This window comes from Puma concolor, chromosome B4 (genome assembly GCF_028749965.1).
Source record: "Puma concolor isolate L17-30 chromosome B4, mPumCon1.1.hap2, whole genome shotgun sequence".
NCBI lineage: Eukaryota > Metazoa > Chordata > Mammalia > Carnivora > Felidae > Puma > Puma concolor.
Window position 1 is genome coordinate 89,353,040 of NC_141673.1, and position 13,087 is coordinate 89,366,126.

At 38.5% G+C, this 13,087-nt stretch overlaps 1 protein-coding gene and 1 long non-coding RNA gene across 4 annotated transcripts in view; both read right to left on the reverse strand.

The window, feature by feature from the left end:
- PDE3A (phosphodiesterase 3A) overlaps positions 1-13,087 on the reverse strand; it is a 315,627-nt gene that overhangs the window by 77,456 nt on the left and 225,084 nt on the right. The window lies entirely within an intron of this gene.
- On the reverse strand, positions 285-8,771 carry LOC147579286 (uncharacterized). Its single transcript, XR_015253767.1, has 2 exons — positions 5,835-8,771; positions 285-5,795 (listed from the first exon to the last, which is right to left on the reverse strand). It is a non-coding gene; the product is annotated as an uncharacterized LOC147579286 (long non-coding RNA).

Genomic DNA, 13,087 nt, shown 5'->3' on the forward strand with positions numbered 1-13,087 from the left:
GATTTTGTCCAACTAGATACTTACAGTATGAATGGCCAGGGAGGGAAGAGTGAAAGTAACATTAAGGAGAATCAGTTGCACCTGTAAATTCATCCAAGACTGAGACATGAAAAAAATATAATGTATTTATTCCTGTAGTAGTCTTCTTTTACTCTGTCCACAATATTCTCTCAGTTCCTTCTTTTGAGAATCTCTTCAAGTACTCTTGCCCTCACAAAATAAAAGGTGGAGAGTCCACTTGCAGGGTATAAAATCCACATTGGGTCTAAGCAACTAAGAAAATGTTCTTTTTTTTTGATATATCCTGGTAGTAGCCCTCCAAATTTAAACATAGGGGTGAATGGATACTCTTAATAGGCCCAAGCTGTTTTAATACAACATCCAATACTTCATAAATGTACTGTTAAAACACAGTAAATTCTATTTTCTACAACTAGTCAAAGATACCATAAATTATGTAACAAGGTTTCCAAACTTGTAAATAGATCAAATTTCAAAATGCTTTTAAAACCATTTTTTTTGGAACATAGAATTTTTCTAGAGAAATAACACTATAAACAGTGATGAAATTCCTAGGCAAGCTCACACAAACTTATACAACCACTTAATAATAGGTATGATAGCATTTTTTTTTGTTCTACAGTGCAAATGTACCCTATTTCAACTATATTTCAATATTTTAAGACAAAACACATTTTATCAATGGTGTGATTCAAACAGGAAATATAGAGGCACTGGGAAACATCCATCTCTGCCTCATTTATTCAACAGTTATTAACTGAACATGTACTGGGTACTTTGTACCGTCTACATCCTAGGACTATGGAGATAGACAAATTTGGCAGCTGCCATCAAGAAGCCTGCAGTCTAGTGGAAGATGTTCAGGGGACTAAAAGCGATTGGAGGACTAAAGAGGAAACTGAAGGAATCCTGTGATGAATCACACCACCTCTGGTTTCCAGAAGGGAAGTAAGTTGTTTCTTAAAATGCAGGTCTCAAAACACCTACCTCTGGCCAACTCTGAAAATGGCTACCCTGAGCTGAGTCACCATTATCATCCATACCTCTCCTCAACATAGGATTAAAATAAAAATCAACTCTCCAGAGAAGAGAAGCATGAGAAGGGAGAGGGACTGGTTGCAAAGATACTTATCACTCAAACATAGAAACGTTCAGTTTCTTGACACTTCCCTCAAAATCTTTAGCTCTTAGAACTCCCATAGCTCCACCACCCAAGTTTCCACTTTGAAACTTGGATTGCAAGGCTCCCCAGCTTCCCATTCCCCCAGTAAAGTGTAGGGAACTGGAAACTCCCTTGTCTCTCAGAGTACTTGAGGGTCTGCTTCTTGCTAACTGATTTTAAGAGAAGAGGTAAGCTTACCTGTGAACCATTTGGCATGCAGAGAATATTTAAAATGTTAAAATCTTAAAAATATCAAAACTTAAAAATATTACATTATTGAGTAATATCATTTCTGGATTTCCCAGAAGGCAACTCAGAGCTCTACAAATTATAAAGGGAATGACTTTCAAAGTTTGAAACTAGCGCACAAGTAATTTGTCCAACATTACACAGATAGTAAGTGACAGAAGAGGAAGGAATTTCAACCCAGGCAGTCTGCACCTACACTACTAATCACAGCACAAAAGTGCCTACCAGTATCTGGGGGTAACTATTCCTATGTATGGTCACTTACCTTTGATGATATAAAATATCTTCGTCAATTTGTTACATACTACTAGTTCCATAAACTCTTCCTGCAATTAATCTTCATCAATTTAGGCTCTCCTTATCAAGAACTTATTAACATCATCACTATACTCTAAGAATTCATATTATTTTTTTAAAAAATTAACATTTATTTATTATTGAGGGACACAGAGAGATACAGCATGAGCATGGGAGGCGCAGTGAGAGGGGGAGACACAGAATCTGAAGCAGGCTCCAGGCTCTGAGCTACCAGCACAGAGCCCAACGCGGGTCTCGAACTCACAAACTGTGAGATCATGACCTGAGTTGAAGTCAGACGTTTAACCGACTGAGCCACCCAGGCAACCCAAGAATTCATATTATTATATGCCCTTCCTTTAGTTTTTTTTGTTTTGTTTTGTTTTGTTTTTGAAAATCAAATTAGAGTCTTCCCAGAATGAATTTTTAGGGATGATCCCACGGTTTCTCCATCAAGAAAAATGCCATTTATTCTTTGTCCTTATTTCTCATACTTGAGCCAGATCTCATGTAATATTTGCTCCTGGAAGGAAAAACTGGTGGTTCTTGTCGAGACTTCTGTTGCTAATAGGAAAGCATCTGTCTTCATTTTCCTTTTAGGTGGTAATGAAAATAAAATTTTATAATGCATCTGTCTACAAGTCTGGGTTAATTACTTCAGTTTATGAAACTGGTTTCAGTTATAATCTTATTATATTCATAACGTTATGAGACATACAGATAATAAATATGATTATCTTTGGGTCAATAGACCCCAGTAACTCACCAAGATATTTAATAGGCAGATGTTGAGCCAGATTATAGAGGTTCTGTATGAGAAGCATTTCAAAATGATACCCTACTCCTCATGTTTAGCAACAATGTGTTGCTGAGTGAAGAGGAAATCAGGCAAGAAAAGAAGTCATTTGGTCATAATGATGCGTCAGTCAACATTTATGTCATAGATTTTTCTTCCTTGTGGACATAATTGTTAGTTTGGTCAATGCTTCCATATGCTGTTAGTATAGTAATAATAGCATATGAAGGAATACAAATGGCCAACAATTTGTTGAGATTCAGCACAGATTCATTAAGACAAAGGTCTATGCAAAGAAGACAAACTGACTTCAGAAATTATCTTCTAAGATTATGATCTTATGATCTTACAAGATTAATAAAAGTGTTGATTAAAAAGTGGTTATTTTTTTCCCCTGGGGATCAAGAGGAAGGATCTAGGGAGAAGCTGGCAGTTAATTCCTCTTTAGCCATCATTTCAGTCTCTTTTAGTTTTATTTCATCTTAAAAGAAGATGTCAGTGGAAATATAATTCAAGAACTTAATTAAAATATCCCATAGGAAAAAAAATAAGCAAAGCATGATTAAAACAAACACAGAAGCAATGAATGTTTTCACATGCTGATTCTGATGGCAAACTAAAGACTGAAATTAATATAGAGTGAGATCTAACTATACATAGCCTCAAACTGTCTTCCTGCTGGTTTCAATATTTCTAACAGTAATTTAAACTTACTGTTGTATCTCTGTCACTAACCACACTCTACATGTGCCCAAAAGATTAAACAGGTTTTCAGATGCCTATCAAGCAGGTCTTGTGGCTGTTGATCAGTCGGCAGACTTGATTGTTGCCCTTGGGACTACTGTAACATTTTGATATCAAGGCCTATGTCCAGTGACATGCCCCAGTTCTTAACTCTCTTCAAACTATACACAATGGATGTTGTCATTGACTCTCTACACTAATCATGGTGATTCCATCTCTAAGGCCAGGAATTTGGTCAAGGATGGGTAGGTAGGTCCTAAGCACTGTGATTCAATGAGACTTGAGGGGAACTTTGCTCAGTGCTTCGAGGAAAAAAAATCTTCACCCTCCAGAAGGAAGCAATGTTGCTGCCAGCAGCCATCTTTGGATAACAAGTGGAATCAGCTTTAGGATGAAGCCAATAGTGTAGACAGTAGCAAAGTGAAAAGAATGAAAAAAAAAAACAAAAAACAAAAAAACGAGGTCTGTTACAATGTTCTTGAGTTATGAATTCATTAGCCCTGAAGCGTTCTTTTCTCTGGCCTTTTTATAAGAGATAACATAACAAGCATTTCAAATTATGGCCTACCAGTAATCTGAATAAAATTTTCTTTTTCTTATGGTTGGAAGTAACTAATACAGCATAAAACTCTAACAAATGTATAAGGAATTAGTAGATTAAGTAGGTGGTAATGAATATAAAATTTTATAATGTGTCTGCAAGTCTGAGCTAATTACTTTTTTTTTTTAAGTTTTCATTTAAATTCCAGTTAACACACAGTATTAGTTTTAAGTGTATAATACAGTGATTCAACACTTTCATACAACAGCCAGTGTTCATCACAACAAGTGCACTCTTTAATCCCCATTCACCTATTTTATCCATCCCCCTCCATCTCCCCCCTGGTAACCATCAGTTTGTTCTCTATAGTTAAGAGTCTGTTTTTTGGTTTGCCTTTTTTTACCCTTAGCCTGTTTGTTTTGTTTCTTAAATTCTACATATAAGTGAAATCATATGGTATTGGTCTTTCTCTGACTTATTTCACTTAGCATTATACTCTTTAGCTCCATCTATGTCATTGCAAATGGCAAGATTTCATTATTTTTTATAGCTGAGTAATATTCCTTCTCTTCCTTATCCATTAATCAGTTGATGGACCCTTGGGTTGTTTCCATAATTTGGCTATTATAGATAGCCTGTGTTTATAGCAGCATTATCTACAGAGTTCATCATGTTAATTTAAAAAATTGGTTTCAGTGATTTTATTATATTCAGGATATCAGGAGGCAATAAAATATGATTATCATAGTTTCAGCAAACCCTGGTGGCTCACTGGGAGATATGAGAGCAGAGCAAGGACTAGTTTCACTCTAGCTAAGTGACTCACGTCTAACATCAGTACACTATCCCTAACTGTGCCTTAATTGCAAACTACCAGATGCCATGGACTTTCAATATGACTTGTAATAATCAAAATGCCATTCATAAAATCTTCCTGTGCAAATGTACTCTACTCTCACGTGTGGATTTCGTGAGCTTCTTGGCAATGAGAATCATTTTATATCTATTTTTCTACTCCCACAGCAACTTTAACCATGCTCAGCAAAAAGATGCCTACTTACTCTTTCTTCAAACACAAACAGCATACTTCTATTCATTCGTGTTTTTCTTATTCACTCTTTTTTCTCCCCCTTTCCCTCCTCTTAACCTAAGAACATTATTAGCATTTCCCTTCCCGACAAAATTGTTCTTTGACCCCATCTAAGATGTTATTTATTCCTTTTAAATTCTAATCTGTTAAACCCTTGGAAAGTGAGCTCTACTCTCTCTTAACATCCTTTTTAAAGATACTTAATCTTCTACTAATGTATCTGATACAATAAAATCCTTAGGGAGCCTGGGTGGCTCAGTTGGTTAAGAGTCTGACTCTTGATCTCGGCTCAGGTCACGATCTCATGGTTCATGAGATCGAACCCCGAGTGGGGCTCTGCACTGAAAGCACGGAGTCTGCCTGGGATTCTCTCTCCCCCTCTTTCTCTACCCCTCCCGTGCTTGAGCTTGCATGAGCATGCTCTCTTGCTCTCAAATAAATAAATGAAATAAAGCAAAATCCTCTATCAAGTCCATTCAATATCCTCATGAAAATATCTAACGATAACATTCCTGCTTTTGTCTTCTTAGCCCAGTTTCACAGCCTCTTTCTCCTGCCCTGGCTTTCTCCAGTCCCTCTGAGAAGGAACTCCATGCCTCCTTTGCTGGGTCTTCTTCCCTCCTTAACTACTGACCCTTTGTACTGTTTTTTTCTTCTTCTATCTATGCCCTTCCCTTCCAGCTCTCACCTTGCATTACAGTGAGAACCTGCTAATTTGGAGCTCCAACACTGACCAATTCTCTGGACTCAGCCTGTGTACTTATCTGTTCTCTGGATAGCTTCACTCAGATACCCCACAATCATTACCTTCCCAAAGAAAATAATTCACCTCCATCTTCTAGACTCTTCTTCCCCTCCTTTATTTTTTATTTTGGCTAACGACAAAATTACTTACCTGAACTGGACACCTTGGCTTAATGACAAAATTACTTACCTGAACTGGACACCTTGGCTTTTTCTAATGGATTTTTTCCTTTCTCACCTCCAACATCAAACTAATCACTGCAACTGAAAATTTCTACTGAGGAGCCCCTCAACTACTTCTTCCTTTAGAATTCCTTAATCCCTGCCTTAGTCCATCTCATTATTTCACATGAGAATGGCTGTAGGGTTTTTTCCCCCAGTTTTTTCCTACCACAAACTTGTTTTTTCCCCAATACAGAGATACTAATATGCTGCTCTGTTATTTTCTTTGATGGTTTTCTGAAGTTATAGAACAAGATTCAACTTCTTGGGATGGCTTTAGGTATCTTAAAACTTAATCCTTAACCCCTTTTCCCCCAGTTACATTTCCACACATCCCACTAATGTGCTTCCTCCTCAACTGTGCTAGATTACCTCCTCCATATGCTACCACAACCCCATGCCTTTGCTTATGGTATTACTTTTGCCTACCACTTCATTTCTCTGATATACTGTTTTTAATGATCAAGATCCAACGTCCAAACATAAAACATTTTAGCCTCGTTCCCAAACTGACACCAAATTAATCACTTCAGCCTCAAAGCCTCTGTAGCACTCTTTTCCAACATCTATTATCATATTGCACTACTGCTAATTGTTTGTGAATAAATTCCTTGCCAGATTGTGAATTTGAGGGCAAGGATGATTTTTATTAATTTTTATAATCTTAGCACTCAGCATGCTGTAAGAACTCCAAAAACATAATTATTAAATGAATTCTGCCTTCTAACACAATATGTTAGTCTAACAAATGGTTCTCAAAAGTTTGTAGGCTCTCAGTCATACTAATCAGTCCAAAAAGTGTGCCTTTGCCTGGTCCTTATAGTCAAACAACATCCCCTTCATGTTCCTACAACCTCCTACTGAGTACCACGTTACTTAAGGCAATGGCCTAAGTGCTCAAGTGACTGGCAAACGTAGATTCCCAGGAGCCAGGAACAAAAAGAGTGCTGAAGAAAGGAGAGGCTGTATGTTTGAACTTCCTTTGGATGCCCTCGCTGATTTTCCTTAGTCCCTGATGATGGGACACACTGCTTATTTCCAGGGCTCCTGTTTGTGGTTAGCACTCAAGCATACGTGCACACTTGGCAGAAAGTGGCTTTGTTTGTGGTAATTTACGATACAGTCACATTATCAGAAAATTCTAGAACACAGAAGGGAAACAGAAGACTGAAAAAATTCGGACGCGTTGCTAAAAGAGTTTTATATACTATTCCTATATACTGTCTATGGCCATATACAATGTTTAAATTTATTGAGTGCAGGCTGATCATCAGTTCTTCTGAAGAGATAATTCTGGAGACCTACAGTTAATCTATCTGCTTTCTCAAAATGAATATACTAACTTTTGAGCTTTCCACTGTCATCAGCACATATCACCCCATATGCTCTTTGAGACAACATTCTTTCTTTCTTCAGATTTACAAAATTTTAAAAAGCCTCTTAAATCAAATCTTTAAATAGATAAGATTTACCACCTTTCCACAATATGACCTACCCAAGATGCTGAATGATTGCCATTCTGCTCGGGAGACATACTGGTATCCGTTCTGAGATTTTAGCCATAAACTGTAAATACTATGTTGAAAATTATGTTTGTCATGAAGAATTTATTGTGGTAAGAATTTCTTGCTGACGAGTTATGATAGGGAATATTAGAAAGGAGCAGCTGGGAAGAAAGAGCTTGTTTGTTGCAACTCAAATATTACTAACTTGCCAACTCGTTCTCAAAAGAAGCTGGCAGAAAAAGCCCTGACATTGAGAAGGACACGTTAAGCTGACGGCAAGATGACAGTAACCATTAAGATCATGTGTCTCTTTACTCTGAAAGTATATGTTGTAAGCGAACTTTTGATACTAGAGTCTTCTCAGCCTATATAAACCCCACCTTTTTGGAAACACCCCAGTCTCTCCCTTGCTAGAATACCTCTTTAATCCCATATTCTTCCCCCAATCTCCACACCCCTGTTAACTACCAACCAATTTTTCTACCAACCTTTTTGAAAGAACAGTTAGTATTCACAGTCTTCATTTTCTAGTTTTCCATTTAGATCCCATCCCACTGAGCTGGTCTTCTAGAATCAAGACTGTAATTGCTCTTGCCATCCCAGTGGGTTCTAATTGACAAATCCAAAGTATACTTTTCAGATCCTGCATTACTGGACTTCTCCATTTACAGTATTGGTGGCATGCATTTTCTGGAAACCTCATTTCCTTCAACTCCCATGATATCATGTCCTTCTAGTTCTTTTCCTATCTCTCTGAACAGTTCACTTCTCTCCTGGATTTTTTGTCCTCCTCCTTCCCGATCCTTCAACATTTTAAAACCCATTTCCATAGGTTTCCTCTCTTAGCCCACTGCTCTTCTCTATTCTATAGACACTCCCTAAATTTGTTCACAAGCTCTCATGAAATCCGTATAATCTTTTCTAGTTAATAACACCTAAACCATCTCTGCCCAAAACTTCTCTGTCCAGTGCCTCTACTGTCACTGGACCCCCTGGCTCCTCAGAGCCTAGCACCCACACCTCACCTACCAACTTTCCTAATCTGCTTATTTGACTCTAGGATCTCAGGCGCTGCTTCAATTCCCCCTGCCCCAAATCATTCACCCTTATCTCCAAAGCCTTAAGTCCCCTTCCTCAACTTCATCTCATTAATCACTGAGTCTTGGCATTTTTACCTGCTTATATGGCTTGCTACTCTATTTCACTCTTAAAAAGAGTATTCACTGTATTTTACTGCTCCAAAAGTACTTAATTACTTATGTTTTCCACATGCTAGTTTTTAATCATACATCTTGGTAAAGGTATTTACTTCCTCAATACCTCCTGCCCTCCATCTCTCACCACCACCTTCCTTTGGTTTATTCCTTAAAAAAATTTTTTTTAATGTTTATGTATTTTTGACAGAGAGAGAGAGGGATAGTGACCACATAAGTGGGGGAGGGGCAGAGAGAGAGAGGGAGACACAGAATCTGGAGCAGGCTCCAGACAGGGCTCGAACTTACGGACCACAAGATCATGACCTGAGCCGAAGTCAGACACTCAAATGACTGAGCCACCCAGGTGCCCCTGGTTTATTCCTACTATTCCATTACTATTTCATTCTTCCAAAAACACTTTTTCTGACTCCCCACTTTACACCAAACTGGGGTAGATACCCATCACCTGTACTCCTATATCACCCTAATGATGTATCAATCACTGCCCTGAAATTGGAATGCTTTGTTTGCATACCTGTCTTCACCACTTGACTTTATTTAACTTTTTTATTTCCAGTGCTTATTCCAGGGTGTGCAACTCATTAGGTGCATACAAAATGCTTATTAGCAAGTTATTAGTTGCATTTATTTATTCACTGATTTATTCGCCCAGGTAGACTTTCTATATTTTTAAGATTTATTTATTTATTCATTTATTTATTGAGACAGAAAGAGAGAGATATCAAGCGAGTGTATGTGTGTGAGCAGTGGAGCAGCAGAGAGAGAGAATCCCGAACAGGCTCCATGCTCAGCACAGAACTAAACCCAGTGCTAAATCTCACAACTGTGAGATCATGACCTGAGCCAAAATCAACAGTTGGATGCTTAATGGACTGAGCCACCCAGGCGCCCCTGCCTAGGTAGACTTTCCTAGTTCAAAAGCAAAAACAGAATAGCCAGCGTGTTATAATGTTTGGCAATGATATTTCTCAAGAAAAGTGAGTACACTAGCATTATGGTTTTTCAGCCTCTAATGAGAGAAGTTAAAATGCATAAGTTCTTTGAAACCTCGATTATCTGGGTGAATTTAGTAGAAAAATAACATCTCTACCAGCCCCTTGGCAAGACTCATGACACTCAGCCTAGCACAGCCTGTCATCATCACTGCCTCTGATTCCTTAACAAAGCACAGGTCTTGGCCATTTGCCTCAAGCATGGGAAGGTTATACCTGTGTGTCAGAATGAAGCTGTTCCTGTAGCTAGTCCTTTGTGAAATGGAATTGCGTTTTGGATTATGGCACCAGCAATGAGATACCAGACCCTACAAACTCGACACTAACTGCTTCTGACTGAGAAATGGTGTTATTAAAATAAGAGTAGATGGTGGTTTGACTAATGTAAGTTGACAAGTGGCTATTCAATTCTTTTCTATGACACTCCATTCAAAACAGTGAAATCTACATATGGTTTTATATTGTCTTGAACTGTAGCACTGTCCAATATATGCAATATACCATATTACTGCCCAATCAGAAACCTACTTCATGAAAAAAGGAGATAAAATGTTTACAGAACATTATGTCTCTATAGTTGAGAAATAAATGAATCATAGGCTTGCTGTTTTAGGACTTTATGGGGACAAGCACAATCTGGCAAAAATGACTATCACCTGAAGTTATATTCAGGCACATATTGTTTTAATTCTGGTAACGCTCAGGCAAAACTCTAGCATTTTAGATAGGTGGCAATGAATAATGGCCATTGTAGTATCAACAGCAGCAATACTTATGCCTCGTACAAGTGCTCTGTACTTTCTGAGTGGACAGTTAGGACACACAGAGTAGGACACTGCTATTAACACGACAGCTGTCCTAGAGTTTATTCTCAGGGAAACAGGAACACGGTGTGTAATAGATCTACCGTTGCCTGCATGCTCTTGAGATTTACATCCAAGTACACTCTGTGTGAAATATGTATTTATGAATACGTTTCTCATCTTGATTCCACCTGTAAAACACCTTGGTGCTGCCTGGCGTTGGGAGTGGGTGATTTATATTTATATCCCATCTCTTTTTAATTCCCATCATCCTGCCCATTTTGGTCGTGTTTCCTGATACCATCTTTCTCCTAAGAGGTATTCTTTGATGTTGGTGTTATGTTCCTTGCTCCTGACCTCAAGCCACCTCTCAGATCTGGATCTATTCAGGAATATAAGACACTGGTCATGCCACTACATGGGCCCCTGCCCCTAAGGATGAGAGGGAAAAAGGAATCAGAGGAAACCGCAAGGTTTTGTATGAAACCTTCATAATCTTCATCATCATCTCCTACATCTCCCTAGATCCTAAATTGGAACCAGAAAGTGAAATTAAAATAAGATGAACACACTCCCCACAATTCCATTCTCATAGTTAATATTTGGAAAATATTTCATGGCTGACCCTGTATATGTATTTGGAGCATGGAACGGTAACAGTGACTGGACTGGTTTCATTGGCAGCATAACAGGGCACACAGAAACCTCTCTAGGTCTGTCCATCACTGAGCCAGTAGTCTTGACATCTGCATCATGTGTTGCCACTGACAAAAGGGCAGAAGATTTTTGACCACATTGAGGTGATCAGTCCCATTGTAAGTACTCTGTTATCACTGCCAGTGTGGGCCTAAGACTGAAACTAGGTAATACAAATAGCTAATTTTTTAAGCCTTCCTTGTCCCTTGCCTCCAATTCCCTTGGTATATAAGCTGCTTTTCCTTTCAGCACAACACAAAGACCTATTGCCATCAAAACAGCGCATCATATCATTCACCTGAGGTAAGAAGGAGGAAGTGACCTGGGTAACAGAGCTCCGTCTTCAAATATCAACTCATTTTGGTATTTGTGGTAACAAGTAATATGAGTGATAGCAAACAAAGATAAAAACTTTTCTGGTATAAGTACCTTATCTCTTCTGTCATTCTCAAATTAGCTGTGGAAATCAACGCATCCAATTACCTGTCCCAGAAATAGGTACGTCATTTTAAAATGTAGTTGACAATCCAGTGAATTAAAATTTTCAGAAATTCTAGGCATGAAAATTAAGTAAAACATGAAATTTTCTGGCAGTGGGAGGAATGGAGTATGAAGGGAACAGGTCAGCCTGGCTCAAGAGAGAGGCCTGGAGTCAGTTTCTGAGCACAGTCCCTGGTATTTCAAAGCCTCTTGCTTCTATGCATGGACCCACAGATTTTCTAAAAGTTCATTTTTCCTTTCTTGTCCCTCCAAATGGTGTGGGGATGACAGGCAGCACAGGGCAAGATGGTGATGCTAAAGCTGTTTGTACATATGCACAGGTCTATTTCCATTAGGTATTTTTTCGTCCTGGGATAAATTCACAAAACCTGGGTTTCTTCCTTGAGCTCATTATTGCCATTTTTAACCCTTCAGGTGCTGCTGAGTGTGCTCCCAAAGCTGTCAGGATCCACAAAAGACCTTCTGCAGAGAATATTTCTGAATGATCACATTATAGTCCTAATTGAAGCTGCGTAATTCATAGCCCTCTGAAGCTGACAGTGAAATATGCCATTCTCTGAGCATGTGTCCCTTATCAGAGCCACTTAAGGTAACAACATCCTACAAAAGGCTCTCTGGGTCTCCGAAGGTACAGAGCCCTCATTACTCCTACAGTTAGGGAAAGCTTTGGACCACTTCTGGGAATGCAAATGAATGAAACCCCATGTGACAGCTGTAATAAAAGGCTCCTGTCTTTTTGCAAAACATTCAAATGCCATCTGGCAATTTCGTTGACGTCAGCAGGCACAGAAAAACAACTGCCCCCACTGCCTTCTTCATCATTCCCTTCCACCCCCAACTTTGCTCTCCCCTCCTCTCTGGCAAAAAGCTCTGACTTTCAGTTGTGGAGGACAGGAGCAGAGTAGCCATTTTAACAGATTTTTCTCTATTTCTTCTCTGCTCCGTTTTAAGAACCGGCTTTAGCATCAGAGCAACAGTGCCATTTGGCCCCAGCTCTCCAAATTCCAGTCAAAGGTTGTATAGATCATTACATTAAAAAGAAAATTTAAAGTCTTTTCTATTTGTGTTTTAGGACTTGAAGTACATTTATTCCAAGACTAGAGGTGTTAAAGAAAACTATTAATGTGACTTGTGATTCCACACATGCTCTCTTTGATCCCTGTAAATAAACACCCAGTGTTACAGAGAATAAGTCTGCAGCCTTAGGCTGAATGCAATGGCTTGAGAGCTTACATATCTGCACACATCTTTTAATAGTTCACTAGAAACTTGGATGGACAGAATTTTTTTCAATGTTGAAATCATATGATATAGTTATCAAGCTATTTTGCCTTAGATATAACTCCATGAAACACATATTTTTCTAAATTATTGAAAAAAAGCAAATAAGTCAACTGAATGTTTGCACCTCATCAAAGAAACAGAATCATAAAAGAGACACCCATCCAATACAAATCCTTTCCAGAAGTCCTAATTAGAACAAAACAAAAAACCAACTCTAATATTT